We start from the raw sequence: 26891 nt of genomic DNA on the forward strand, positions 1-26891 counted from the left end.
TAAATAACACACAGACCACCATTCATGACTGGCAATGTCACAGCTCACCTCCTCCTTCTGTAGAATGACTGATAACACCACTATATACAGTAGATAACACAGAGTCCACCATTCACGACTGGCAATGTCACAGCTCACCTCCTCCTTCTGTAGAATGACTGATAACACCTCTATATACAGTAGATAGCACACGGTCCATCATTCATGATTGGCAATGTCACAGTTCACCTCCTCCTTCAGTAGAATGACTGATAACACCTCTATATACAGTAGATAACACACGGTCCACCATTCACGACTGGCAATGTCACAGCTCACCTCCTCCACCTGTAGAATGACTGACAACACCTCTATATACAGTAGATAGCACAGGATCCACCACTCCCAATAGGTGATGTCACAGCTCACCTCCTCCTTCAGTACAATGACTGATAACACCTCTATATACAGTAGACAATATAGGATCCATCAGTCACAATAACCGCTGCCCGGTTTAGAGCATGCTTAGACAATGCTTCTGTATAAACAAATAGGGTCTGAGTCTATTTATTGCTGCTAATAGCCAAATGCCTAAAAGGAAGTTAGAATCTTAAATTAGGCCTATTGGCAAATATAAAAATTGCAAGATTATTTTTATATGTAGTTAGCAATATGGAAGAAAAAGAAAGTTCAAAAATTCGTAAAAAATACATCAAACATAAAAACCTAATTTAAGCAAATGATTGTCACAATCCCTTTATCTTAAAAAGAATTCTAGACAGATAGACAAGATCATTTTGCTTTAAGTCCATTTGCGAGCGTAGACGAAATGTCGTGCTGACTACTTTCCAGCTCATACCTCGCACTTCGAGTTCTGAGAAAACTTTCAAATTCTTTTGAGTGAGGTCAGAGCAGAATAATCTCGAAAATTATTCCTGTGATCCTCCTAATAAAAATAAGAAGCCTGACATCATTGTAAATGGGTGCGGAATAAAAGGAACATTCTTTAAGAAGTAAATTGAAGTGGAAGGTATTTTTCATGGCTTCGGTTCCTCAGACCTTCGCAAAAATATAATAAATTCCTAGGAAGAAAATATACTTTAAAATACATTTCAAGGTCATTATTTAATAAAGTAATCATAACTCGCAGCTTCAGTCGAAAATACTCCGCTGGATGAATGCGCGATGGGAGGTGAAAGAGGAAAGCTGCTGGAAATGGGGATTCTGAGTTGACGGATGTAGTGATGTAGAGTGAAAGGATCACAAATGTTCCACTAAAACCATCGTAAAACTACCGAGTAGAAAATGATTTTCAGGATTTAAAGTGTCCTTGTGTTTTCAACATATAGAAACTATAGTCACAAATCTCAGATATCGGGCTCTCAAAGCAGATCGTTCTCCAAAGACTCAGTAAAGTCTACAAAGTAACCATTGAAGGAAGTGGAGGCGGCTATGTATCAACTGTAAGGAAACCGGTAAAACCAGTAAAAGGGCGCCATTATTTTCACTGCAGTTTTACAGCAACTACTCCTGAAAGTTGTCTTATGTTTGGGTTACATGACGCCATTTTTTGTGCTACATTGGCTCAGTCACTTTTGGACTTGTTCCACAACCTACACTTTTGATATAATTAAAAAAACATTTTGAATAATTTCTCATAAGTTAAAATGGATATGTCAATTTTCATCAAAACTGCATACTTTAAGAAATAGTTCTCTTAGATCTGGTTAATTTCTTGTACTTACTTTGATAATCTATGACAGAGTGGCTATACAATCTTTTCTAAAATTTTAAGCTCAATCTATGCCCACCTAATCTGACTGACAGTTCCTCAATGTCCCTCTGCCGCTGCTGAGATCTCACACTGCTCAGCACAAGCTGCAGCTGTGGGATTATATTGACAGAGCCTGAATACACTCAGACTCATAATGAGATTTCCCACTCTTTAGGGGGATTCATAAAATGCATACTCTAATATCAAGATTATACAGCTATTTTGAGACAGACCTATATAGCAATGCATGTTGTTTCAATTGTGAAATCTGTAACAGAGCGCATCACAAAACAGCAATAAGTAACCAGATGTGGATGATTTTAATTACTCCTTGTACTCAACTAAACTTAAGTAATGGAACACATTTCTTAATCACTGAATTCTTTTTTTTCAATCACATTGACATTCGAATTAAAGATCCAGCCTGCGCCATCTACCATTAACATGTGACAGAATGGCCGGTGGTGCAGAGCTCACTGATACCAGCGCGGTCCTGTAACAGGAGCCACCGGGGTAACAAATCCATTCATGACATTTCTTCCCTCCTAAATCTTCCCCCATCACCAGTGAGTGATAATTTTGAGGGGGACCCCACATCTTTTTTTTAAGTTATGTTAAAATTAGTTATTAAGCATATTTTTGAGAAGTGAAAGGAACAGTAGCAACTCAGCCACGAAGTGGAGACCCCATAACGTTACAGAGTGGGGGGCCAAGAGCTGAGGAGCAGAGGGCAGAAAAGTCACCAACTGATATAACATCAGCAACCTACTCTGGTATAACATCAGCATATAAATTTTGCAAAGGGAATTTAATGCCATGGGTTTCCATGTCTGAACAGCTGCAAGTCTTCACCAACCACTAAAAAGAAGAAAGTAACCAAGGCATGTTTTAAACTTGGGGTTATTCACTTTGGAAAAACTAAGGTTTAGGGGTGATCTTATTGCAATTAGAGATGGGTGAACCCGAACAGTAAAGTTTGGCATCCGTACCAAACACCTAATGTTAGGGCACGGACATCACCATGAAGACCGCATTACTGTTCGGGTTCAGCACCTTGAACACCGGGTGTTTGTTGCTATGTCATGTGCATGATAAAAGCAAATGCTGCTTCTGATTACCTGTAAAATCATTACCGCCGGTCAGACAACTGCAACTCCCATGCTGTCAAATGACAGTGAGCCCACAGCTGTGATCGGAGGTAAAAAGTTTACCTCTGGTCACTGGCATCAGCTGATGGGACTACTGCTCCTATCAGCCTATGCTTGCTGCAGCTAATAACATCGAGAGCAGATGTGGTTGATGGGAGTATTCATCACCGGTGCCTGCACTTTAAACAAATAATTTTAAAAAATGGCATGGATTTCTTGTATTTTTGATAACCAGCCAGACAAAACTGAAAATCAATAATTTAAAAAAAGGTTTGGGGTCCTCCCCATTTTTGACAACAAGCCTTGATAAAGCAGAGAACTGAGGGCTAGTACTCTCAGGCTGGTAAGGGGCCATGGATATTGCCCCCCTGCCTAAAAAATAGCAGCCCGCAGCTGCCCAGAAAAGATGCATCTATTAGATGCACCAATTCTGGCACTTCTCCCGGCTCTTCCAACTTGCCCTGTAGCAGTTGCAAGTGGAGTTCATATTTTTGGGGTTGATGTCACCTTTGTATTGTCAGGTGACATCAAGACCATGGATTAGTAATGAAGAGGTGTTTATAAGACACCTATCCATTACTAATCCTATAATTATATAGTAAATAAACACAAAGCCAGAATAAAGTAATTCATTTGAAATAAAAACAAAACACAGTTTTACTTTTCCTTTTTTTAATTAAAAATAAAAAATGTAGTTATACTCACCTAATGTCCATTCCATTGAATCCCTCGTCTCCTGTAATAAAACAAAAATAAAAAACAACAATATCCCTCACCTTTCCTTCGTTCTGTCCCATGCCATAATTCATGTCTGGGGAATAAATAGTTTTCAACCTGGAAGGTGCCAAGATGCAACCGTCCAGGCTGAGAACCACTGATGAATGAGCTGCGATCGCAGCATCAGTCACTAGCAGTCACTGACTTCCCAGCCAGGCCACTGAACTGTGGTGACCTCAGCACTGTGAGAAAACAGTGCAATGGCAAGTTCACCGCAGTTCACCGGGAGAATTTCACTGCGGACAAAATTAATGAAAACTGCACACTGAATATACAACTTAGTAAGAACATAACATATAAGAAAATCATTTTTTCCAAGACAAAGGTGCTCATATCCTTTAAATAAAAGAACAAAACCACCAAGAATCATTCCATAAAAATCAATAGCTGATATTTCTAGTAAAGCAAAAATATCTAAAAAAAAAGATTAAAACCAAATCAAAATGACTGGAACTCGCATTCAACCCATAGGAAACTGTTTTTCCTCTCTAGCATTAATCATCTCTGCCTCCTTGTCTATAGGACTTTCGTTAGTTTTGGCAGCAATAAACCTGACTTAGATCATTCATTGTAAACACTGCTGAATCCAAATTGATTCACCATGTGACTTTTGCTGGTGCCAAATCCTACATGTGTGGGCTTATTGTTTGGGTGGCTCGAGGAAGCTTAGGAGCGAAAAAAAAAAGGAGAATAAATTGACTTTCCACCACTGGAGAGATGAACTCGGAAGCTTACAATTGCAAATTCAGCTAAGTTTTCTAAACCATCCTGTATTGCTTCCAAGGCGCATTTTCAATGTCGGAATGTAATCTCCTTCTTGTAGATGGGGTTATGCGGGCTACCTGAGAAGTGAGAGGTGTCTACAACCGGACTAGGCAATCTGATGCATTCTGTTGAATAAGAAGATTAAATGTATCAATATGCACCGGGGAGTGAAATGCAGAATCCGAGAGCAATTGATGCCATAGAAGAATTCACTCAGCAGTGACCACGGAAAGAAAGCAATAATACAAAAGGGATAGTCTTCAATTACACATCATAGGTTTCGAGCAATTCTTGCAAAATCTGTGTTGTTGACAAGGCTGGCACAAATACAGTGAAAATGATGAATTTTTATTCTTTGCAGATAACCAGCCCCATCCGTGGCTATAGACTGCGTCTCACAATGCATCTCATCCTTATTTAGACAAATATAATAACGCTGCAATAAAAAATAAATAAAAAACAAAGGATGATAGATTCCATCAGGAAACCCAGCGGTCGGGCCGGGACTTCCAATCCAACACTCTTGAAACTGGCGTCCATTTTTTCACATAGTTTGGCTAAATGCATCCAATTGTATGCATAAAATGAAAGAAAAAGCGTGGACGGCACCGCTGTTACCGTATATCCTCAGACGGTGTGTGGCATTCGGGGCGCTGATAACTGGCAGCTTCGGGTGCTAGACCTGGGAATTTACAGTACTGTATAAATCCAAGTAGAGATGAGGTCGCACTCAACGAGCTGATGAAAATATAGTTTGATTTATTGGCACATGTTACACAAGTCAGGCCGGGGGAGTGATATCAGGAGTGCAGAGGGAGCTGACAACGGCCGTTTCGCGCTGTTCGAGCGCTTCAACGGGTCATCCAATTATATATATTTTTGTGTCTACGCACCTGGTTGAAAAAAATGTAATAATCAGAGTTATATAAGAATTTATTCTAATATTGTCTCACACTACTGATCTTAGTATCTCATATCAAAAACACTAATTGACATCTGAACCCAAAAAAATGCAACTCAAAATCTCCAAGCCTTGCATTCCATTAATAGAATACCGCTCAGCACTGTATTCTGTGTTGTTTGTTCTTTTTTGCATTTTTTTTGCATGTGTGTGTAGGGGGAAAAGTGGGAAGCAGAGGAAACATTTACAAAAAGAAAAGACTGATCAAAAACACAAAAACTATAAGGGTATGTGCACACGCTGCGGATTCCGCTGCGTTTCCGCAGCGGTTTTGGCCGCTGCGGACCCGCAGCAGCTTTAGCTGCGGTGTACAGTACCATTCAAATGAATGGTAAAAAAAAACCGCTGTGCTGACGTTGCGGAAAAATCCGCGCAGATTTGCTGCGGTTTTGAAACCGCAGAAAGAATTGACATGTCAATTCTTTCTGCGGAATCCGCAGCGGGTTCCTATCTCCACCATTGTGGAGATGGTGAATCCGCAGGACCAAACCGCAGGCAAAACCGCAGATAATCCGCAGGTCTTTTGACCTGCAGATTATCTGCGGTTTTTGCAAAATCCGTGCGGATTAATCCGCAGCGGATTCTGCAGCGTCTGCACATACCCTTGGCTGCGGATCTGCAGGGGATTGGGCCCAGCGGATCCGCAGCAGTTTTCCATGCTGTGTACAGTACCATGTAAACCCGTGGAAAACCAAATCTGCTGTGCACATGCTGCGGAAAATTCCACGCAGATTTGCTGCGGTTTATTTTCCGCAGTATGTCAACTCTTTGTGCGGAATCTGCAGCGTTTTTACACCTGCTCCAGTATAGGAATCTGCAGGTGTAAAAAGGCAGGCAAAATCCGCACAAATTCTGCAGAAAATCGGCAGGAAATCTGCACTAAATCCGCAGTTAAAACGCAGGTCATTTTACCTGCGGATTTAGCAAAATCCGTGAGGAAAAATCTGCAGCCAAATCCGCAACATGTGAACATACCCTAATAATGAGAAAATCTACAAAGAGAAGAGATTCAAGCTATAATGAAAAAAAAATAATCCAATAAATAAAAAAATGAAAAAACTAACATCTGTTTTAAAAATAATAGTCGTCAAAAACGTTATAATATTTGTTTTGATTTCTATGATAGACAACAGTTAGCTGGCAGCAGGCGTTTGCTTACATGTAATTATATCTTTGGCCAAATATACTGGAGAAAGGATGCCAGATAAAAATCTGCCAAAAAGGACACAAACCCTGCATTATAATCCCTGCTTCAGGGTTTAAATGGCTCTTTAGTTTATGAACCAGAGGGACTTCACAGGCAGGCAGGCAAGCTGAGCAAATTTATGAATTTATTTATTTATTTCTATATTTTGTCGGAATCTTTTAAGAAGGTTTTAATACATCAAAGTTTGTCGTTACATTTTATTGACATTTTAACTTCAGATTTTCAGTGTTCAGGATCTTTTACCAGATCAAAAAGTGATTTCTTTTAGACTTAAAAAAAGCTAAAAAATAACCTTCAGAATAAGAATTGTGTGATTTTGATTTGATCTGCTGAAAACTATTTATTTTTGGAGAGCAAAGAATAATTAGCATGTTCTGTTTGGAACTATGGAAAAAAAAAGGCTGAGGCCAAATTGTCCGCACTAATCAATCTCCATCACGGATGACATTCTACGACTTCTTTGCGTTTTAGTTCAGGACTAGGATTGCCTTAAGATCAGATTGTGCAGTTCCCTCTATGGCCCAGAGGGTCAGTTATGTAAACCTGGTCCCTGCTTCAAAGGCTTCATTGTGTCCAGTTTTAGGACACAGAAACAGAAAGAAAATTGAAGTGATTAAGAAAGATCCAGCATTTCAATAGGAAGGACTGGACGAGTTTCTAGTAAATGAGATTTACAAAGATTCTAAAAAGCAGAATAAAAAATACAAAAAATAATTTAAAGAACACCATAAAATGTGTCAAGATTTTTTAATTTTTTACACAGATTTTTATATTGTTGATAGTAGTCAGTGACATTTCTTGTACCTTACTTTTTTCCCTTCCTGACTAACATAAATAATCTGTATATTATAGGTTCCCGATCTTTTACACTGTAATATACTTTGTCAACCACATTCTAGGTCCCACATTACCGTGTGAGTCCCAGTCCGACAAGACCTTATAGGGCCCTGTAAGTGGCCATGACAGAAGATGTAGAAGGAGAAGAAGGCTGAAGAGGAGTGATTGAAGACTAGTTAGGGAGTGGTTATCTCCTGACAGGTACTGGGGAGGAGAGAAAGGGTGAAAAAATAGTTTATTGTTATATTAACCCTTTCTGTCAGATTCAATTCATACCACATTTATTTGATGATATTTTCTTAAGTCTTTTCATGAGTTAAAGGGAATCTGTCACCGGAAGTTGGCGGCCTATGTAAATGGCCTGGGTCCGGTCCGATGGGTGGTGTTTCTTCTTTTTTCTCCACCCCATCCGTGGCCCCCGTCTGTGCTCTTCTCCGCTATTCTTCTCCATCGTTCATGCACGCGCAGTATGCTTTGCCCAACTGCGGGCAAAGCCGATAATCATTACTGCGCATGCGCCGGTACACTATGTCCCGAAACACAGCAAAATACTTCCGGGACAAAGTGTACCGGCGCATGCGCAGTAATGATTTTTGCCTTTGCCTGCAGTTGGGTAAAGCATACTACGCATGCGTGAGGCAAGATTGCTTTGCGCACGTGCGAACGATGGAGAAGAATACCAGAGAAGAGCGCGGACGGGGGCCATGGATTGGGTGGAGAAAAAAGAAGAAACACCGCCCATCGGACCGGACCCAGGCCATTTCCATAGGCCTGCAACTTCCGGTAACAGATTCCCTTTAATTGTTGACACGCTGATATTACACCACCCATTCTGGCACTAATCTGAGAAAAGAATAAGTCTGTAATTTTGTAATGATATTACATATTGTAGCAAATACTTATATATAGAGTAAGAGTTTCTCTGGAACCATACAAGGGCTCACAAGCCACTTGTGATTCCCAAGCGACTTGTAGACCATTGCTGTTTAAAAATAGAAATCTTCTCATCTGTGAGATATGAATCCTTCATATTTCCCATCCGCTGAGGAGGTTCCTCTCTGAAAACCAGTCTCAAATTACTGACCATCCAAAACTAATTTATTCACTCTTCTAATTGTAGCAGCAAAACCACTAATTTCACTACATTGGAATAGAACTATTCCTTCGACCCTTGATGAATAGATCAAAAAGTTACATCAAATTTTTCATGTAAAGGAAATTTATAATTGGATAAATCATACCCATTTTCGCTTCGTCAAAATATTCCATCCATGTTCAGAGTTCACATTTAGGGCTCTTGCTGACTATCATATAACTTGGACGAGTGCTATCCGTAGTTTTCACGGATAGCACTCACCGCCATGTTATTCCATGGGGCTGCACACATGTCTGAATTTTAACTAGGACCGATTCGGTCAGGGGAAAAGTCACAGCGTGCTTTATTTGCCTTGGAGAATTGGATGACACTAGCCTATTCAACTCTATGGGTTTGTGTAAAAAATTGGGCCATACGCGGATGTTATCCGAGTGTGGTCAGATTTTCGTGTACTGACATTATAGAAAAGGTGGATGTTTTTTTCTCAACCTCTGAGAAAATCAGATCACATTCTAATCCAATTCACCTCAGAGACTGACCTGAGTGTGATTAGCATAATAGAACTGTTTTTATCAGATATAGAACATATGGTCACGTGACCCTAGTCTTAAAGTCACTTTCTACACTAATTACCCTTCCCCAAACAACGAAGCTTTACCCTCTCTCTAACTACTTGCTCCTCCTGAATGACTCTTCTCTTTTGCCCAACCACTTGCTTCAGGATGTGACGACTTTCCGGCTAAACTTAGACATTTGCCCTTAGAATTCGATAATGATAACCATTAAATAAGCCTTTAATATTATACCTTGCGCATGTCCTCAAGACGCCAGTGTCTTATATTCTCCAAATGTTGAACTTCTTTATATCAGCACCTGTTACACATATGTGTCCCTTAATAAGACTGTTGATATCTTGCAATAATAATTTTACTGTTCTTTTTGCCAAAATGTAAATAATGTTAAAAAAATTTAATTCTCCTCTTCCACCGAGAAAATTTTGTTTGTGTGTTCAACTAGCTCTAAACATCCAAAGTTAAGTTAACCTCAGCTCACCACATCCATGGCCCGTCTTCACCAGCCAGCAATTGAAGGAGCAAATATTTCCAACAATTTATGGTGTGTTGAGGACAGGAGAGCAAGTCACATCGGCGACCCACCTGAGACAGCGGTTGAGTGGGCAAGCATTTCCAATGTGCTGATGAAAAGAGACGGAACTACAAGACATCGAGAAGGATAAAGTTAATTGATTTTAATATCTCAAAGAAGTCAAAGGTATCATAATTTCTTGGAACACTATTCTAATAATTTTTCTGGTTAAGCCAGTAGAGAATGTACTAGAGCTTTCTTGAGTTTCGGCACCATATTTTTTTGAGTCCTGAATATCAAGTCTGCCTAACTATGTAGCTGTATAGGTGCAGGGAATATATCACTCAACAATATTTGTGAAAGCCATGTTGGTTATCACTAGTGTTGAGCATTCCGATACTGCAATATTGGGTATCGGCCGATATTTGCGGTATCGGAGCTCCGATACTTTTAGAATATTGAATACCGGAATCGGAAGTTCCCATAATGCAATGAGCCAGTTTGAATTTATTCAGCCATTGAGGAATCCTAAGAAGTGTGGGCACATCCTGTTATGCATGTTAGGCATGTTAACTAATGGCATGGCTGTGATTGGCTGCTGAAATGATGTCATGATGCACTATAAAAGCCGCCGCCGCCATTTTGGGTTCGCTCTGCTGTGAATTTATTTAGGGACAGGACGCTGCTGTTCTGACTCTGAGGGACAGTTTGAGCTAGCGATTTGCTTTATTGTGCTTTACCCAGGCTACTTTAGCGACCGCTGTGTGAGAAGCTTTCTTTTGCCTTGCAGCGCTGTTCACGGCTGTCTGCGAGGTCTCTGTGTGTGAGTGCAGCTCACGCTGTAGTGTGTTCTGCAGCCACCACCTGTTGTAGTCCGCTCAGCGTGCATCACTGCCTCATACATTGTCCTTTTTTGCATTAGTGCTGCACATTTTTCCAGATTTCTCCTATTAGTGTGGTGCCATCCGTATCCAGCTAGAATATTTGCAAACACTATATAGGAGTAGATAGAGAAGCCTTTTTTCTGGCTTGTGCCCTGCAGCCCCAGCCAGATTAGTATTAGCCTATTTTTTGAGCCTCATCTCAGATTACCTACCTGCATTGTAATAGCTACAAAAATTTTGTGATACTATCGGTTTTACCTCTTTGGGCACATCCAGTGTCTTTTTGTGAAAAAAAAAGTTAATAAAGTTCACCAAACACTCCACTTTACAGTTGTGTAGGCCACATTAGCTCATATTAAAGTCTAGTCCACACTTTATAAAATTAGTGTTTCTTATACCTGTTAGCAGCTGTTCAGGAATAGGCACACTAAGCCCTTATTACTTTTCTGCCTATCTTTATCAGTCCACCAAGATGAAGAAGGCAGGGAGTAAGGCACGTGGTCGTGGGCCTGGATTTTCTGCAGGGAGTGGACGTTGGGGATTCTGTGCCTGCTGCGGGCACCAGTGACTCAGCATCCCCCAGTTTTACCAGGGAACAGTCCTTTATGCGCAGCTTTGTAGGAGCTCGCCGTACCCCACTGCTACGGGACGAACAAATTGAAGCCATTGTTGGATGGATGGCAGCTAACGCATCGACTTCAATTAGTTCCAGATCCTCTCAGGTCCAGAGCACCCATCTGTCTCTTCACCACCTGCCAAATTGCCCAGGCAGTCAGAGAGCCCTGCACAGGAGCCATCTCTACTTCTGTTTTCTGAATCTGTTGGCTTGGAAAGAGGGGCCAGCAAAGCAGCATTCGAGAATTTGAGGAGGTAGTATGCAGTGATTCGCAACAGCTTTGTCTCTCTGAATCTGAAGAGGCGGGTGGGCCAGTGCCTATGGTCAGCACACCTCAGTACGCATCTGATGATGAGACTCAGGTGCCACTTTCTGGTGCGTACTGTGCTGGTGAGACTACCCAGGAGAAGCAGTCATTTGAAGAGGGTAGTGTAGATGATGAGGTCCTTGACCCATCATGGCGTGAGGTACAGGAAGGTGGTGGGAGAAGCTCTGAGAAAGAGATTCCCTGAATGGCCAAAAAAGGAGGGAGAGGGAGGGGGCAGACTTGGTTGCCTGTAGCCTACACTTTGGCACTCATTAGGAGCATGCCTCTTCCAAAACCCAAAACGGGCGCTCCCAAGACTTGCAGTGCCTGGTCCTTTTTTGACCAGTTACAGATGACATTTGCTTTGTCAAATGCAAGCTGTGTAATCAGAAAGTGAAAAGAGGGAAAAGTGTCAGCAAACTCAATGCCACAAATATGTGGAAACATGTGCGGACCAAGCACGTGGTGGAGTTACAAAGACACACTGAAGACCTAGGCCAACCTACAGCGCCATCTACCACCTCTTCAGCTCGTGTTGTAGCCTCTTCCTCCAGCTCACACACAGCTGGTTCGGCATCCTCACAGGACCGCCATGGAAGATCCTCTGGCACTGTTGTACAGAGACCCAGTGTCATTCCACCCACAGCACCACGTTCCCTGTCATCCTCACACTCCCAGGCCAGTCTACTGCCATCAGTAGCACAGGCATGGGAGAAAAGGCGCCCATACTCGGCAAACCACCCCTGAGCACAGGCTCTGAATGCTGGCATTGCAAATCTACTGTCCCTTGAAATGCTCTCATTCAGGCTGGTGGAGACTGACACCTTACGTAACTTCATGGCATTGTCAGTCCCACAATACAACGTGCCCAGCTGCTTTTATTTCAGGAGGCAAGCCGCCCCTGCCCTGCAAAAGCATGTGGAGGGAAAAATTAAACATGCACTACTAAACGCCGTCAGTAGCAAGGTCCACCTGACCACCGATGCGTGGACCAGTAACCATGGACAGGGACGATATCTTTCCCTCACTGCCCACTGAGTAAATGTTGTGGAGCCGGGTACAGATCTTGAGAGTGGTGCTGTACGTGTTCTGCAAACACCAAGGATTGCAGGAATCCAGTCTGTACACATTGACTCCTCCTCATACTTCAGTACCTCTGAATCAGCGCTGCAGGAGCCGTCACAGTCTACCTCCACATGGACCAGTGAACGCTTACCTGTTACGACTGATATGAGCACAGCCGTGGCCAAACGTCAACAGGCCGTATTGAAATTAATTTCTTTGGGGAATTGAAGCCACACAGCGCAGGAGCTCTGGAATGCCATCAAGCAGGAGAGCAACGTGTGGTTTGTGCCAGCGAATCTCCAGCCAGGCATTGTAGTGTGTGACAATGGCCGAAATCTGGTGGCAGCTCTGGGCCTACGCAACCTCACTCACATCCCATGTCTGGCACATGTGCTCAACTTTGTCATGCAGAGTTTTTTGAGGGACTATCCGGATCTTGATGCACTGCTGCACAAGGTCCGCATAGAGTGCGCTCACTTGTGGCGTTCCAGCATGGCAAGATCGCGCATTGCAGCTCAGCAGCGCCGATTCCGCCTTCCGGAACATCGCATCATATGTGACCTACCCGCCAGGTGGAGATTTTGTGTGAGCAGCAGGCAGCAGTAATGGAGTACCAGCTGCATCAGGCGCAAACAACTCGCACTGCGCACCGTTCACACTTCTCCACCACTAAGTGGGCCTCTATGAAGGACATCTGCCACGTTTTGCATGCCTTCGATGATTCCACACGGATGGCGATTGCAGATGATGCACTAGTCAGCATGATTATCCCCCATATCTGCCTGCTTGAAAAAACAGTGCATTCACTAAGGGAGGAGTGTTGTGAGTTCATTTTCCCCTTCATCACTGAGGCCCGGGGAACTCCCTCTTCTGGTAAGGAAAGGTAGTGAGCCTGATTATCAGACACCTGAGACTAATGATGATGACTGGCTGAGTGGAGTCACAGACTGGATATAAGGCTGCCTCGCCCATTATTCCCTGCGGGTGATTTCTCTGTGGACTCCTAGGACACCAGTCTGATTCCTGCTCTCTTAAAGCTAAGTTTTTTGCTTTGCCTGTTGCATTTGTGTTTAGTTTTTGCTTTCCTTTCTTTTCTGGATTCTGCCATTCCCTGCTGGGGTGAGCTGAATCTCCTTTTGCCTGTAGCTCTGTCTTCAGTATATGCCTGAGTACTGACATAGCTTTTTGAAGCCTAGCGTCTTCAGGGCATTTTTCACTGTCAGTCTGTTGGCTCTTATTTTCATAGGGTTTTTCACGGATTGCAGACAGCAGTCTTTCTGTCCTTTTCTATATAGTTAGTTTGGGCCCCGTCTTTGCTCAGCCTATCTTTCTGTCTGTGTTTGTGTTTTCATCTTGCTTCACCGTCATTATTTGTGGAGGGCTGCCTTTTGCTTTGGGGTCTGCTCTGGGGCAGTTTAGATTTCCCCTTTCTTTCTTTAGGCCTATTTATATCTCCGGCTGTGATCGAGGGGTCTAGGACATTGTAGGAACCCCCCACGGCTACTGCTAGTTGTGTTGATAAGTTCAGGGGTCTGCAATCCGATAGCTGCCAACTTCTCTGGTTTTCTGGACTTAGCTAGCTTTTCTGTTTTTGCCTCCTACGGTGACTCAATCATAACAGAATCACCCGCCGAACCGCAGATCCTAGGGTACTCAATAGCAGGAAAGAATTGTAAAAAAAAAAAAGTGTGTATATTTTTTCCTCTATATCTCTGAGGCCATAGGGGGAATATTTTTTTTCTCTCAATGGAGATAAAGCAATTGTCTGATAGTGTGGAGCAGCTCGCTGCGGAAGTGTGGGGAATTTCCGCCTACCTTGCTCATTCACATGCTGCTGAACCAAAGATTCCTACACCTGATGTATTTTTTGGGGATCGATCTAAATTTTTGAATTTCAAAAATAATTGTAAACTATTTTTTGCCTTGAAGCCTAACTCGTCAGGGAGCTCCGCGCAGCAGGTTAAAATTGTCATCTCTTTGCTGCGTGGCGATCCCCAGGATTGGGCGTTTTCTTTGAAACCAGATGATCCTATTCTGACTAATGTGAACGCATTCTTTCAAGCCTTGGGGTTGTTGTATGACGAACCTAATGCCATTGATCAGGCTGAAAAGACCCTGCTGGCATTGAACCAGGGTCGAGATTCTGCAGAATTGTACTGTCAAAAATTCCGAAAGTGGGCGGTACTTACTACCTGGAATGATAATGCCTTGGCTGCTCTCTTTTGGAAGGGTTTGTCAGAAGCCGTAAAAGATACTATGGTGGGATTTCCTGTCCCTCTGGTCTGGACGATTCTATGTCATTAGCCATTCAGGTTGATCGGCGTTTGCGCGAACGCAAAACTGCACGAGAGGTGTTGCCAACTGTTGAACAAATGTCTGAACCTATGCAATGTGATAGAGTTTTGTCCAGAGAGCAGCGTCAGGAGTTCAGAAGGCGTAATAAGTTGTGTTTTTTCTGTGGAGATGCCCCGCATATTATTTCTGTCTGTCCTAAACGAGAGAAACGCTTTGCACACATGTTTTCTGTTGGTGGTGTTCAACCTAAGTTTCTTCTTGCTATTACTCTGATCTGCTCCCTGTCCACATTTTCCGCCAAGGCTTTTGTGGATTCGGGGGCAGCCCTAAATCTAATGGACTTGGATTTTGCTAAACGTTGTGGATTTCCTATGACACCTCTGCAGACGCCCATCCCTTTGAGGGGGATTGATGCTACTCCTTTGGCTAAAAATAAACCTCAGTTTTGGACCCAGGTGGTAATGCAGGTCGCCCCAAACCATCAAGAAAATTGCAGGTTTTTGGTGTTGCATAATCTGCATGATACCATTGTTCTGGGGTTTCCCTGGTTACAAATTCATAATCCAGTTTTGGATTGGAAATCTGTGTCTGTGGTGAGTTGGGGTTGTCGGTGTGCCTTTAATGAGGCTCCGGTGTTTTCCACCTCTCCCCAGTCGCATGATGTTCCTGATTATTTGGCGGACTTTTATGATGTATTCAGTGAGAATGAGTCTGCGTCTCTGCCTCCTCATAGGAGTTATGACTGTGCAATTGAGCTGAGCCTGTGGTGTAAATTTCCCAAGGGTCGGCTCTTCAATTTATCTGTACCCGAGCACGAGGCTATGCAATCCTATATTAAGGAGGCGTTGGAGAAGGGTCACATTAGACCATCCTCGTCACCCTTAGGTGCCGGTTTTTTTTTTGTAGCCAAAAAGGATGGATCATTAAGACCATGTATTGATTATCGTGCCCTCAACAAAATTACTGTTAAATATCAGTATCCGTTACCCCTGATTTTGGATCTATTCTCCAGAGTTAAAGGTGCTTGCTGGTTTACCAAGCTTGACCTCAGGGGGGCGTATAATCTTATTTGCATTAAGCATGGGGATGAATGGAAGACGGCGTTTAATACTCCGGAGGGACATTTTGAGTACCTGGTGATGCCTTTTGGGCTCACTAATGCCCCTTCTGTCTTCCAGTGTTTTATGAACGATATTTTCCGAGATTTTGTCGATAAATTTTTGATTATCTATCTGGATGATATTTTGATTTTCTCCAAGGATTGGGATTCTCATTTGGAACATATTCGGACTGTGTTCCGGATCTTGAGGGGGAATTCCCTGTATGTCAAAGGATCTAAATGCCTTTTTGGAGTACAGAGGATTTCTTTTTTGGGATTTATTTTGTCTCCGTCAACTATTGAAATGGACCCGGCCAAGGTACAGGCCATTTACGATTGGGTTCAGCCCACTTAGAATCATAGAATCATAGAATCGTAGAGTTGGAAGGGACCTCCTGGGCCATCTGGTCCAACCCCCTGCTCAAAGCAGGATTCGCTAAATCATCCCAGTCAGATGTCTGTCCAGCCTCTGTTTGAAGACTTCCATTGAAGGAGAACTCACCACTTCTCGTGGCAGCCTGTTCCACTCATTGATCACTCTAACTGTCAAAAAGTTTTTTCTAATATCTAATCTGTGTCTCTTCCCATTCAGTTTCATCCCATTGCTTCTAGTCTTTCCTTGTGCAAATGAGAATAAAGTTGATCCTTCTACAATGTGACAGCCCTTTAGATATTTGTAGAGAGCTATTAAGTCTCCTCTCAGTCTTCTCTTTTGCAAACTAAACATTCCCAAATCCTGCAACCTTTCCTCATAAGACAGGGTTTGCAGACCGGTCACCATTCTGGTCGCTCTTTTCTGAACTTGCTCCAGTTTGTTGATGTCTTTTTTAAAATGTGGTGCCCAAAACTGGACACAATATTCCAGATGAGGTCTGACCAAAGAGGAGTAGAGGGAAATAATGACTTCACGTGATCTAGACTGTATGCTTCTGTTAATACATCCTAGAATTGCATTTGCCTTTTTTGCTGCTGCATCACACTGTTGACTCATATTCAGTCTGTGATCTATTAGTATACCCAAGTCTTTTTCACATGTGCTGTCACTTAGCCCTATTCCTCCCATTCTGTATATGCTTTTTTCATTTTTATTGCCCAGATGTAGTACTTTGCATTTCTCCCTGTTAAAAACCATTCTGTTAGTTGCTGCCCACTTCTCCAGTTTATTTAAATCTTTTTGAATCCTCTCTCTCTCTTCTCTAGTATTAGCTATCCCTCCTAGCTTTGTGTCATCAGCAAATTTAATCAGTTTACCCTCAATTCCTTCATCTAAATCGTTGATAAAGATGTTGAACAATACAGGGCCCAGGACAGAGCCCTGTGGTACCCCACTTGAGACATTCTTCCAACTGGATGTGCAGCCATTTACGACCACTCTTTGGGTCCGATCACTAAGCCAGTTATGAATCCACCTAACAGTTGCCTTGTCCATTCCATACTTAGTCATTTTTTCAATAAGGATTGTATGAGAGACTTTGTCAAATGCTTTGCTGAAGTCAAGATATACTATATCTACAGCATTTCCTTGATCCACCCAATCAGTGATACCGTCATAGAAGGAAATTAAGTTAGTCTGACATGACTTATTAGTTAGAAACCCATGCTGACTCTGTTTAATCACTTCATTCTTATCCAGGTATTGACATACATGTTGTTTAATAATTTGTTCAAAGATCTTTCCTGGTATAGAAGTCAGACTCACCGGCCTATAGTTGCCTGGGTCCACCTTCTTCCCCTTTTTGAAGATAGGAACAACATTTGCTCTTCTCCAGTCTTCTGGCACTTCTCCTGTTCTCCAAGAATTTTCAAAGATTATGGAGAGGGGTTCAAAAATTTCTTCTGCTATCTCCTTCAGTACTCTGGGGTGTAATTCATCTGGACCTGGAGACTTGAATTCATTTAGGTTAGCTAAGTGTTTCCTCACTATCTTTCTGTTTATAGATATCCTGGATTCTTCTATTCCCTTAATAGGACAGTGAATAACAGTTGATGTTGCATTTCCTTTCTGAGAGAAAACAGATGCAAAATAGGAATTTAAAAGTTCAGCCTTCTCAACATCCTGTCTTACCATTTCATCATTTTCATCCTGTAAAAATCCTATAGCATCTTTGACTTTTCTTTTACTTTTGACATATCCCCAAAATCCTTTATTATTGCTTTTGACATCTCTTGCAAGCCTCAGTTCATTTTCAGCTTTAGATAATCTGATTTGTGCCCTGCAGGTTCTGCAGACAGCATTATATTCTTCTTTAGATATGCCTCCCTCTTTCCATTTTATAAACATTTTTTTCTTCCTTTTTAGCATGTGCTTAAGTTCTGTGTTCATCCATCCTGGTTTCCTTAAATGCTTCCTATTCTTCCCTCTTTTCGGAATTGTTAACAACTGTGCTTTGAGAATTTCATTTTTCAAGATTTCCCATCCTTCCTGGACATTTTTGTCTTTAAGGATATCCAGCCATTGGATCCCTCCAATTCTCTTTCTGAATCCCTTAAAATCTGCCTTTCTGAAATCTAACCTTGACGTCTGAGTCTTCACAGGTCTTCCACCTCTAGTAATCCAAAATTCTAAAATAGCATGGTCGCTACCTCCTAGGGTCCCAGCCACTTTTACCTCCTCAACCATTTCCTCCCTGTTTATAAGGATTAGATCCAAGGTAGCAGTTCCCCTTGTTTTCTCCCTTACCTTTTGGAAGATAAAGTTGTCAGCAAGAGAGGATAAGAATTTCCTTGACCTGTTAGTTTTGCCTGAGAGAGATTCCCAACAAATGTCTGGATAGTTGAAATCTCCCATGACAACTATGTCATATTTTTTGGAGAACTTGGCCATCTGATGCATAAAGAGTTCATCTATATCTTCGGCTTGCACAGGCGGCCTGTAGTAAATGCCTACAATGGTGTCCTTTCCATTGTTCTGTCCTTGTATTCTTACCCAAACAGTTTCCACAGAACTCCCAGTCTCTGAAGCTTCAATCTCTGTGCAGATATACGCGTTTCGAACATACAATGCGACACCCCCTCCTCGTTTATCAAGTCTGTTTCTTGCAAATAAGTCGTATCCTTCTAGTCTTGTATTCCAATCATGTGTATTGTCCCACCAAGTTTCAGTGATTCCAATTACATCATATTTCTGTTCCTGTGTTAGTAGTTCCAATTCTCCTTGTTTGTTGCCCATGCTTTGTGCATTAGTATAGAAACATTTTAGTTTGTGATTGGTTTCTCTTTCTCCAATATTTTTATTAATTAGATTCTTTCGTCTTTGTTCTTCCTTTCCACTTCTAATAGCAGAGTTCTCAATAGCATTTGTCAGGTGTATGGCTTTTTCTGGTCTTTTGCTTCCCTTCCCATGTTGTTCTAGTTTAAAGCTCTCCTTACAAGTGTAGCAAGGCGACTTCCAAATACATGCTTTCCAGTCTTCGTAAGGTGCACCCCATCTCTAGCAAGTAGTCCATCGTATAAGTAGTTCACTCCGTGATCCAGAAATCCAAATCGTTGCTGACGGCACCATCGACGTAGCCAGTTGTTCACCTGCAGAATCTTATTCCACCTCCTTGTTCCATGGCCATCCACTGGGAGGATGGAAGAGAAGACCACCTGCGCTCCCAGTTCTTTCACTTTCTTGCCTAAGTCTTCAAAGTCTCTGCAGATGATTTCCAGGTCGTTTCTTGCGGTGTCATTTGTCCCCACATGTAGTAGCAGGAATGGGTAGTCATCTGTAGGTCTGAAGAGTCCTGATATCCTGTCAGACACATCTTTAATTTTTGCACCTGGAAGACAGCACATTTCTCTTGAAGTTATATCCGGTCTGCAGATAGCGGCCTCTGTTCCTCTCAGCAGGGAATCCCCCATGACCACCACTCTCCGTTTCTTCTTCACAACATTTTTCTTTCTCCATCCAGGAGGACTCTGAGGGCGTACAAGGTTGCTGTTTGTTGGCAAAGTCTTATCCTGATGTATTTCTTCATCGTTTTCCTGCGTGAGAGCCTGGTACTGGTTCCTGAGCAGTATGGGTGCTGACTGCCTCCTGATCCTCCTGCTTCTCTGGGTCACATGTCTCCATTCCTCTGTTTCTTCAGGTGCACTTCGAATTTCTTCTCTTTCTGTAACATGAAGAGATAATTGTGCTCTGTCCAAGAACTCTTCACCTTCCTTAATGATCTTCAACGTAGCTAACCTCTCTTCGAGATTTTGCAACTTTTCCTCCAACAGGGACACAAGCTTGCATTTGTGGCATGTGAAGTTTGGCTTTTCCACTGGTAAATCTGTGAACATGTAGCAAGAAATGCAGCTCACCAAATGGCTCCTGGCCTCTTCCATCTCGAGATTTCTTAAAAACGATGAAAGATGAGCCAAATTTCGCGCGCAGATAGGCGCGCGGTTTTTCCGATTTCCTCTTTTCAGCTGCAACGGCCAAAACCCAGTGATCGTTGAGCTCGCAGAGACTCTTCACTTATCCCAGAAGGCACTGGGAATATGCAAATGATCTCCTCAAGACTCTTCCCCTGGTTTTCCGATTTCCTCTTTTCAGCTGCAACGGCCAAAACCCAGTGATCGTTGAGCTCGCAGAGACTCTTCACTTATCCCAGAAGGCACTGGGAATATGCAAATGATCTCCTCAAGACTCTTCCCCTGGTTTTCCGATTTCCTCTTTTCAGCTGCAACGGCCAAAACCCAGTGATCGTTGAGCTCGCAGAGACTCTTCACTTATCCCAGAAGGCACTGGGAATATGCAAATGATCTCCTCAAGACTCTTCCCCTGGTTTTCCGATTTCCTCTTTTCAGCTGCAACGGCCAAAACCCAGTGATCGTTGAGCTCGCAGAGACTCTTCACTTATCCCAGAAGGCACTGGGAATATGCAAATGATCTCCTCAAGACTCTTCCCCTGGTTTTCCGATTTCCTCTTTTCAGCTGCAACGGCCAAAACCCAGTGATCGTTGAGCTCGCAGAGACTCTTCACTTATCCCAGAAGGCACTGGGAATATGCAAATGATCTCTTCAAGACTCTTCCCCTGGTTTTCCGATTTCCTCTTTTCAGCTGCAACGGCCAAAACCCAGTGATCGTTGAGCTCGCGGAGACTCTTCACTTATCCCAGAAGGCACTGGGAATATGCAAATGATCTCCTCAAGACTCTTCCCCTGGTTTTCCGATTTCCTCTTTTCAGCTGCAACGGCCAAAACCCAGTGATCGTTGAGCTCGCAGAGACTCTTCACTTATCCCAGAAGGCACTGGGAATATGCAAATGATCTCCTCAAGACTCTTCCCCTTCTTTGAAGGCCCTCCAGAAGTTTTTGGGTTTTGCTAATTTTTATCGGAAATTTATAGCAAAATTTTCTAGTATTGCCAAGCCATTAACTGATTTGACTAAGAAGGGTGCTGATGTGTTGAATTGGTCTCCGGAGGCTGTTTCTTCCTTTCAGGAGCTGAAGCGAAGATTCACCTCTGCCCCGGTGTTGCGGCAACCTGATGTCTCACTTCCGTTCCAGGTAGAGGTGGATGCTTCTGAGATTGGTGCAGGAGCTGTTTTGTCCCAAAAGGATCCTGTAACATCTAAAATGAATCCCTGTGCTTTCTTTTCCCGAAAGTTCTCTCCATCTGAACGTAACTATGATGTGGGGAATCGGGAACTGTTGGCCATGAAATGGGCATTTGAGGAGTGGAGACATTGGTTGGAGGGAGCTAAGCATCAAGTCGTGGTCCTCACCGACCACAAGAATTTGATTTATCTAGAGTCGGCTAAGCGCTTGAATCCTAGACAGGCTAGGTGGGCCTTGTTTTTTACACGTTTTGATTTTGTGGTTTCTTTTCTTCTTGGAACTAAGAATGTCAAGGCAGATGCCCTCTCTAGGAGCTTCTTTGCTGATTCTCCTGTGGTGACCAAGCCTGCTACCATCTTAGGCGAAGGGGTAGTTCTTTCTGCCATCTCGCCCGATTTGAGACGTGCTCTGGAAGAGTTCCAGGAGGACAAACCTGAGCGTTGTCCCAGTGGAAAGTTGTATGTTCCTGACCAGTGGAAGAAGAGAGTGATGTCTGAAGTGCATTGCTCTGCTTTGGCTGGTCATCCAGGTATTTTTGGTACTAGAGATCTGGTGAGTCGGTCTTTTTGGTGGCCCTCCTTGTCTCGTGATGTCAGGAATTTTGTGCAGTCCTGTGGGACGTGCTACCGGTCTAAATCGTGTTCTCGCTCTAGTGGGTTATTGACGCCTTTGCCTGTCCCCAAGAGGCAATGGACCCATATTTCAATGGATTTCATCTCTGATATGCCTGTCTCTCAAAGGTTGACTGTTATTTGGGTGATTTGTGATAGGTTCTCTAAGATGGTTCATCTTGTACCACTCCCTAAGTTGCCATCTTCCTCTGAGTTGGTGCCCCTGTTTTTGCAACAGGTGGTTCGCTTGCACGGGATTCCTGAGAACATTGTATCTGACAGAGGAGTTCAGTTTGTGTCTAGATTTTGGAGAACTTTCTGTTCCAAGCTGGGAATTCAGTTGTCCTTCTCCTCTGCTTTTCACCCTCAGACCAATGGGCAGACAGAGAGAACAAACCAGACCTTGGAGTCATATTTGAGATGTTTTATTTCCGCTGATCAGGATGATTGGGTTTCATTTTTGCCCTTGGCCGAATTTGCTTTAAATAATAGAGCTAGTTCTGCCACTTTGATGTCACCTTTTTTTTGTAACTTTGGGTTTCATCCTCGATTTTCTTCAGGGCAGGTGGAGCCCTCTGCCTGCCCAGGTGTTGACACTGTGGTGGAGAGAATGCACCAGATCTGGGACCAAGTGGTGGATAAGTTATCTCTCTCCCAGGAAAAGGCCCAGCGGTTTTCCAACCGACATAGGACTATTGGTCCCCAGTTTAAGGTTGGTGATATGGTGTGGTTATCATCAAAAAATATTGCTATGAAGGTGGCTTCTCCTAAGTTTAAGCCTAGATTTATTGGACCTTACAAGATTTTGGAGATTATTAATCCGGTCTCTTTTCGTTTGGCTCTTCCTGTCACATTTAAAATCCATAATGTGTTCCATAAGTCTTTGTTGAAGAGGTTTGTTGAACCTGTTGTTCCGGGGGTGGCGCCTCCAGACCCTGTATTGGTTGAAGGTAACGTGGAATATGTGGTAGAGAAAGTACTGGATTCTCGTCTGGCTAGACGTAGACTCCAGTATTTGGTTAAATGGAAGGGTTATGGTCAGGAGGATAATTCCTGGGTCTCTGCCTCTAATGTTCATGCCAAAAGATTGGTGCGTGCCTTTCATCGGGCACACCCTGATCGCCCTGGTGGCGTGGTTGAGGGTTCGGTGACCCCTCCTCAAGGGGGAGGTACTGTTGTGAGTTCATTTTCCCCTTCATCACTGAGGCCCGGGGAACTCCCTCTTCTGGTAAGGAAAGGTAGTGAGCCTGATTATCAGACACCTGAGACTAATGATGATGACTGGCTGAGTGGAGTCACAGACTGGATATAAGGCTGCCTCGCCCATTCTTCCCTGCGGGTGATTTCTCTGTGGACTCCTAGGACACCAGTCTGATTCCTGCTCTCTTAAAGCTAAGTTTTTTGCTTTGCCTGTTGCATTTGTGTTTAGTTTTTGTTTTCCTTTCTTTTCTGGATTCTGCCATTCCCTGCTGGGGTGAGCTGAATCTCCTTTTGCCTGTAGCTCTGTCTTCAGTATATGCCTGAGTACTGACATAGCTTTTTGAAGCCTAGCGTCTTCAGGGCATTTTTCACTGTCAGTCTGTTGGCTCTTATTTTCATAGGGTTTTTCATGGATTGCAGACAGCAGTCTTTCTGTCCTTTTCTATATAGTTAGTTTGGGCCCCGTCTTTGCTCAGCCTATCTTTCTGTCTGTGTTTGTGTTTTCATCTTGCTTCACCGTCATTATTTGTGGGGGGCTGCCTTTTGCTTTGGGGTCTGCTCTGGGGCAGTTTAGATTTCCCCTTTCTTTCCTTAGGCCTATTTATATCTCCGGCTGTGATCGAGGGGTCTAGGGCATTGTAGGAACCCCCCACGGCTACTGCTAGTTGTGTTGATAAGTTCAGGGGTCTGCAATCCGATAGCTGCCAACTTCTCTGGTTTTCTGGACTTAGCTAGCTTTTCTGTTTTTGCCTCCTACGGTGACTCAATCATAACAGAGGAGGTTGTGGAAGAGGTGGAGGATGAGGAGTCACAAATGCCATTTGCTTCTGGACAGTCTGCGCAACGTGGTTCCTCACAAAGGCCTAGGCAGGGGACACTTTGTGAGGAGGATGAGGAGGAGTCAATGGAGGAGGAAAACATCTATCTAGAGGAGGGAGGTACATAATGCTCTAGTAGTCGGTATGTAGAGCGAGGGTGGGGTGATGCAGAGCAGGCAGAGATGACGCCTCAAGCAGGGGACAGTGTTTCTTGGCCAGTTGGCAGTCTGCAGCACATGGTTGATTTCATGCTGCAGTGCCTGAGAAACGACCGCCACATCGCCCACATTCTCAACACGGCTGATTATTGGGTGTACACCCTCCTAGATCCTCGCTACCATGACAACTTACAAAGCCTTATAACACCGTTGAACCAGGAGCGTAAAATGTGGGAGTACCAAGACACACTGGTGCATTCCATCATGTTCTCCATTCCACCCGAGAGCAGTGCTGCTAGTGCTTTACAAAGCAGCTCAGTGCGTCGAGGCAGTGGAGGAAGCTCTGCACAAAGAGGGAGCAGAAGCAGCGCCTCAGCACAAGGCAAGACGAGTATGGCCCAAATGTGGCAAAGTTTTGTGTCCCCGCCACAAATGTCAACACCATCACAGACGGCTCCAGTCAGCAGGAGGCAACGTTTCCGTCAGATGGTGACAGACTACATGTCTTGCCCTCTCAGTGTTCTCCCACACAGCTCTTCCCCCTTCAAGGTTTGGGTCTCTAAGCTGGATACATGGCCAGAGCTTAGCCAGTATGCATTGGAGGTGCTGGTTTGCCCTGCTGCTAATGTATTATCGGAATGTGTCTTTAGTGCCGCAGGTGGTGTACTAACAGACCGTCGCATGTGACTATCCTCCGATAACGTTGACCGGCTTACTTTTCTGAAAATGAACAAGGCCTGGATCTCGCAAGAATTTGCCAGTCCTCTTCCAGATTAAATAATTGGTTGGCAACAGTATCCAGGTCTCCTGTTGTGTTCATGTTTCTACCACCTGAACTGTAATCCCTGGGCTCCAACACCGCCAGTTGCTGCTCAGAAGTGCCGTCTGCACAGACAACACTTGCTCTTGTGTAATTGGGGTTCAGTAACGTCAGCTGATCCCCTGCTCACGGCCTTGCAACTTTTTTTTCATGTGTACCGTCTGCTGCCTATCTGAGTTCCAGTACCATTAGCTGGTTCTTTGGTATTCAATCTTGAATATGTCCCCCTGGGTTCCAGTAACGTCAGCTGCTTTGAGGCAGAGCCTTTGGCTTAGGTGCCTCCTTCTCGGTATCTGAGTTTCACCAACATCTGCTGGTCCTTGGTAGTGCTTTCTGGCACAGGTACCTCCTGCTTAGTAACCGGGTTCCAGTACCATCAGCTGGTCCTCGGTAGTTCCATTGGCTTTTGTACCTTCGGCTACCCATCCAGGTTCCAGTACCGTCAGCTGGTTCTCAGCATTTCCTCAGCCTTCTTCTACCTTCTGCTACATTTCCACGTTCAAGCTTTTTGAAATGGTTTTTGGTAATCACTCTGGATCTCCCTGATGACGACCCTAAAGACGACAACCCTGAAGACCACCCCGAAGAAGACGACGACCCTGAAAACGACGACCCTGGAGACGACGACCCTGAAGACCACCCCAAAGAAGACGATGACCCCGAAGACCACCACGAAGAAGACCAAGAAGATGACCCTGAAGAAGATGACCAAGAGGACAAAGAACAAGAAGACAACCACCAAGATCCAGAAGAACAAGAGACAGAAGACCAAGAAGCAGAAGAACAAGAAGCTGCAGAACAAAAAGCAGAAGAACATTAAGCATAAGACTAAAAATCAGAGCAAAACATATTATCTAAATTATAAGCAGAAGAAGACTAAGCAGTGTATGGGGGTGAGTCCGTTACTCCTCGTGGTGCCCCTGGAAAATACCTGCTGCTGCCGGCAAAACTGAACGCGGACAAATCCTGTTGTAAATCTTTTGTGACAGGCAGAACAGAAGGTGCAATCTTCAAACTTTTATAGACAACAACTACAGGAATGCCTGTCACAAATAAGAATATGATGAAGAAGAATATGAAGAAGATGAAGAAGTAGAATATGAAGAAGAATAGTTGAATAAGAAGAATATGAGGAATGTAAAAAAGAATAATAGGAAGAAGGTGAAGAAGAAGAAGATGAATAAGGTGAAGAAGTTGATGAAAAAGATGCTGCTGCTGAGGATGATGAAGGAGAAAGTGTGGGAGAAGTTAAAAAGAAGGCGAAGAGCATGGAAGTAGTGAAACATAAATATCTGACAAAATATAAAAAAGCTTATCATAGTCAATATCTTTGTAACTCCGAACGACTTTAAAAAAAATTAATTCCTGCTATTCCATTTGATTGGGCTAAACCTCTATGAATTTAATGTCTCCTCCACCTCCCCCAATACATTCTACATTATTCTTAGTTGTTTTCCTTCATGTAGATTTAACCTACAAGGAAAGTAAGGGTTTATTTTCATTCCGACATTTGTGTCCCATTGACTTGCATTGGTTTCCAGTATCGGAATCGGCGATATCCGATATTTTGGGGGTATCGGTCCAATATTTCGACACCGTAGACCATTCCCTCCTGCTACAGATTCTCCCATCTCTTGGCATCACAGACTTGGCCCTATCCTGGATCTCATCATACCTAACGGACCGATCTTTCACTGTCTCCCTCTCACACACCACCTCCTCACCTCGCCCCCTGTCTGTCGGTGTTCCCCAAGGCTCTGTCCTAGGACCCCTACTACTCTCCATCTATACCTTCGGCTTGGGACAGCTCATAGAATCCCACCTATCCCAGACCTATCCATCGATGTCAACAGCTGCT

The 26891-nt window shown here is 43.5% G+C and overlaps 1 protein-coding gene across 1 annotated transcript in view; it reads right to left on the reverse strand.

Moving 5' to 3' along the window:
• Positions 1-26891, reverse strand: part of LRP1B (LDL receptor related protein 1B) — a 1871059-nt gene that overhangs the window by 1444668 nt on the left and 399500 nt on the right. The gene's annotated exons all lie outside the window — the stretch shown is intronic.

Source organism: Dendrobates tinctorius, unplaced genomic scaffold, assembly GCF_039654945.1.
Source record: "Dendrobates tinctorius isolate UK_male_01 unplaced genomic scaffold, ASM3965494v1 ptg000143l, whole genome shotgun sequence".
Lineage (NCBI taxonomy): Eukaryota > Metazoa > Chordata > Amphibia > Anura > Dendrobatidae > Dendrobates > Dendrobates tinctorius.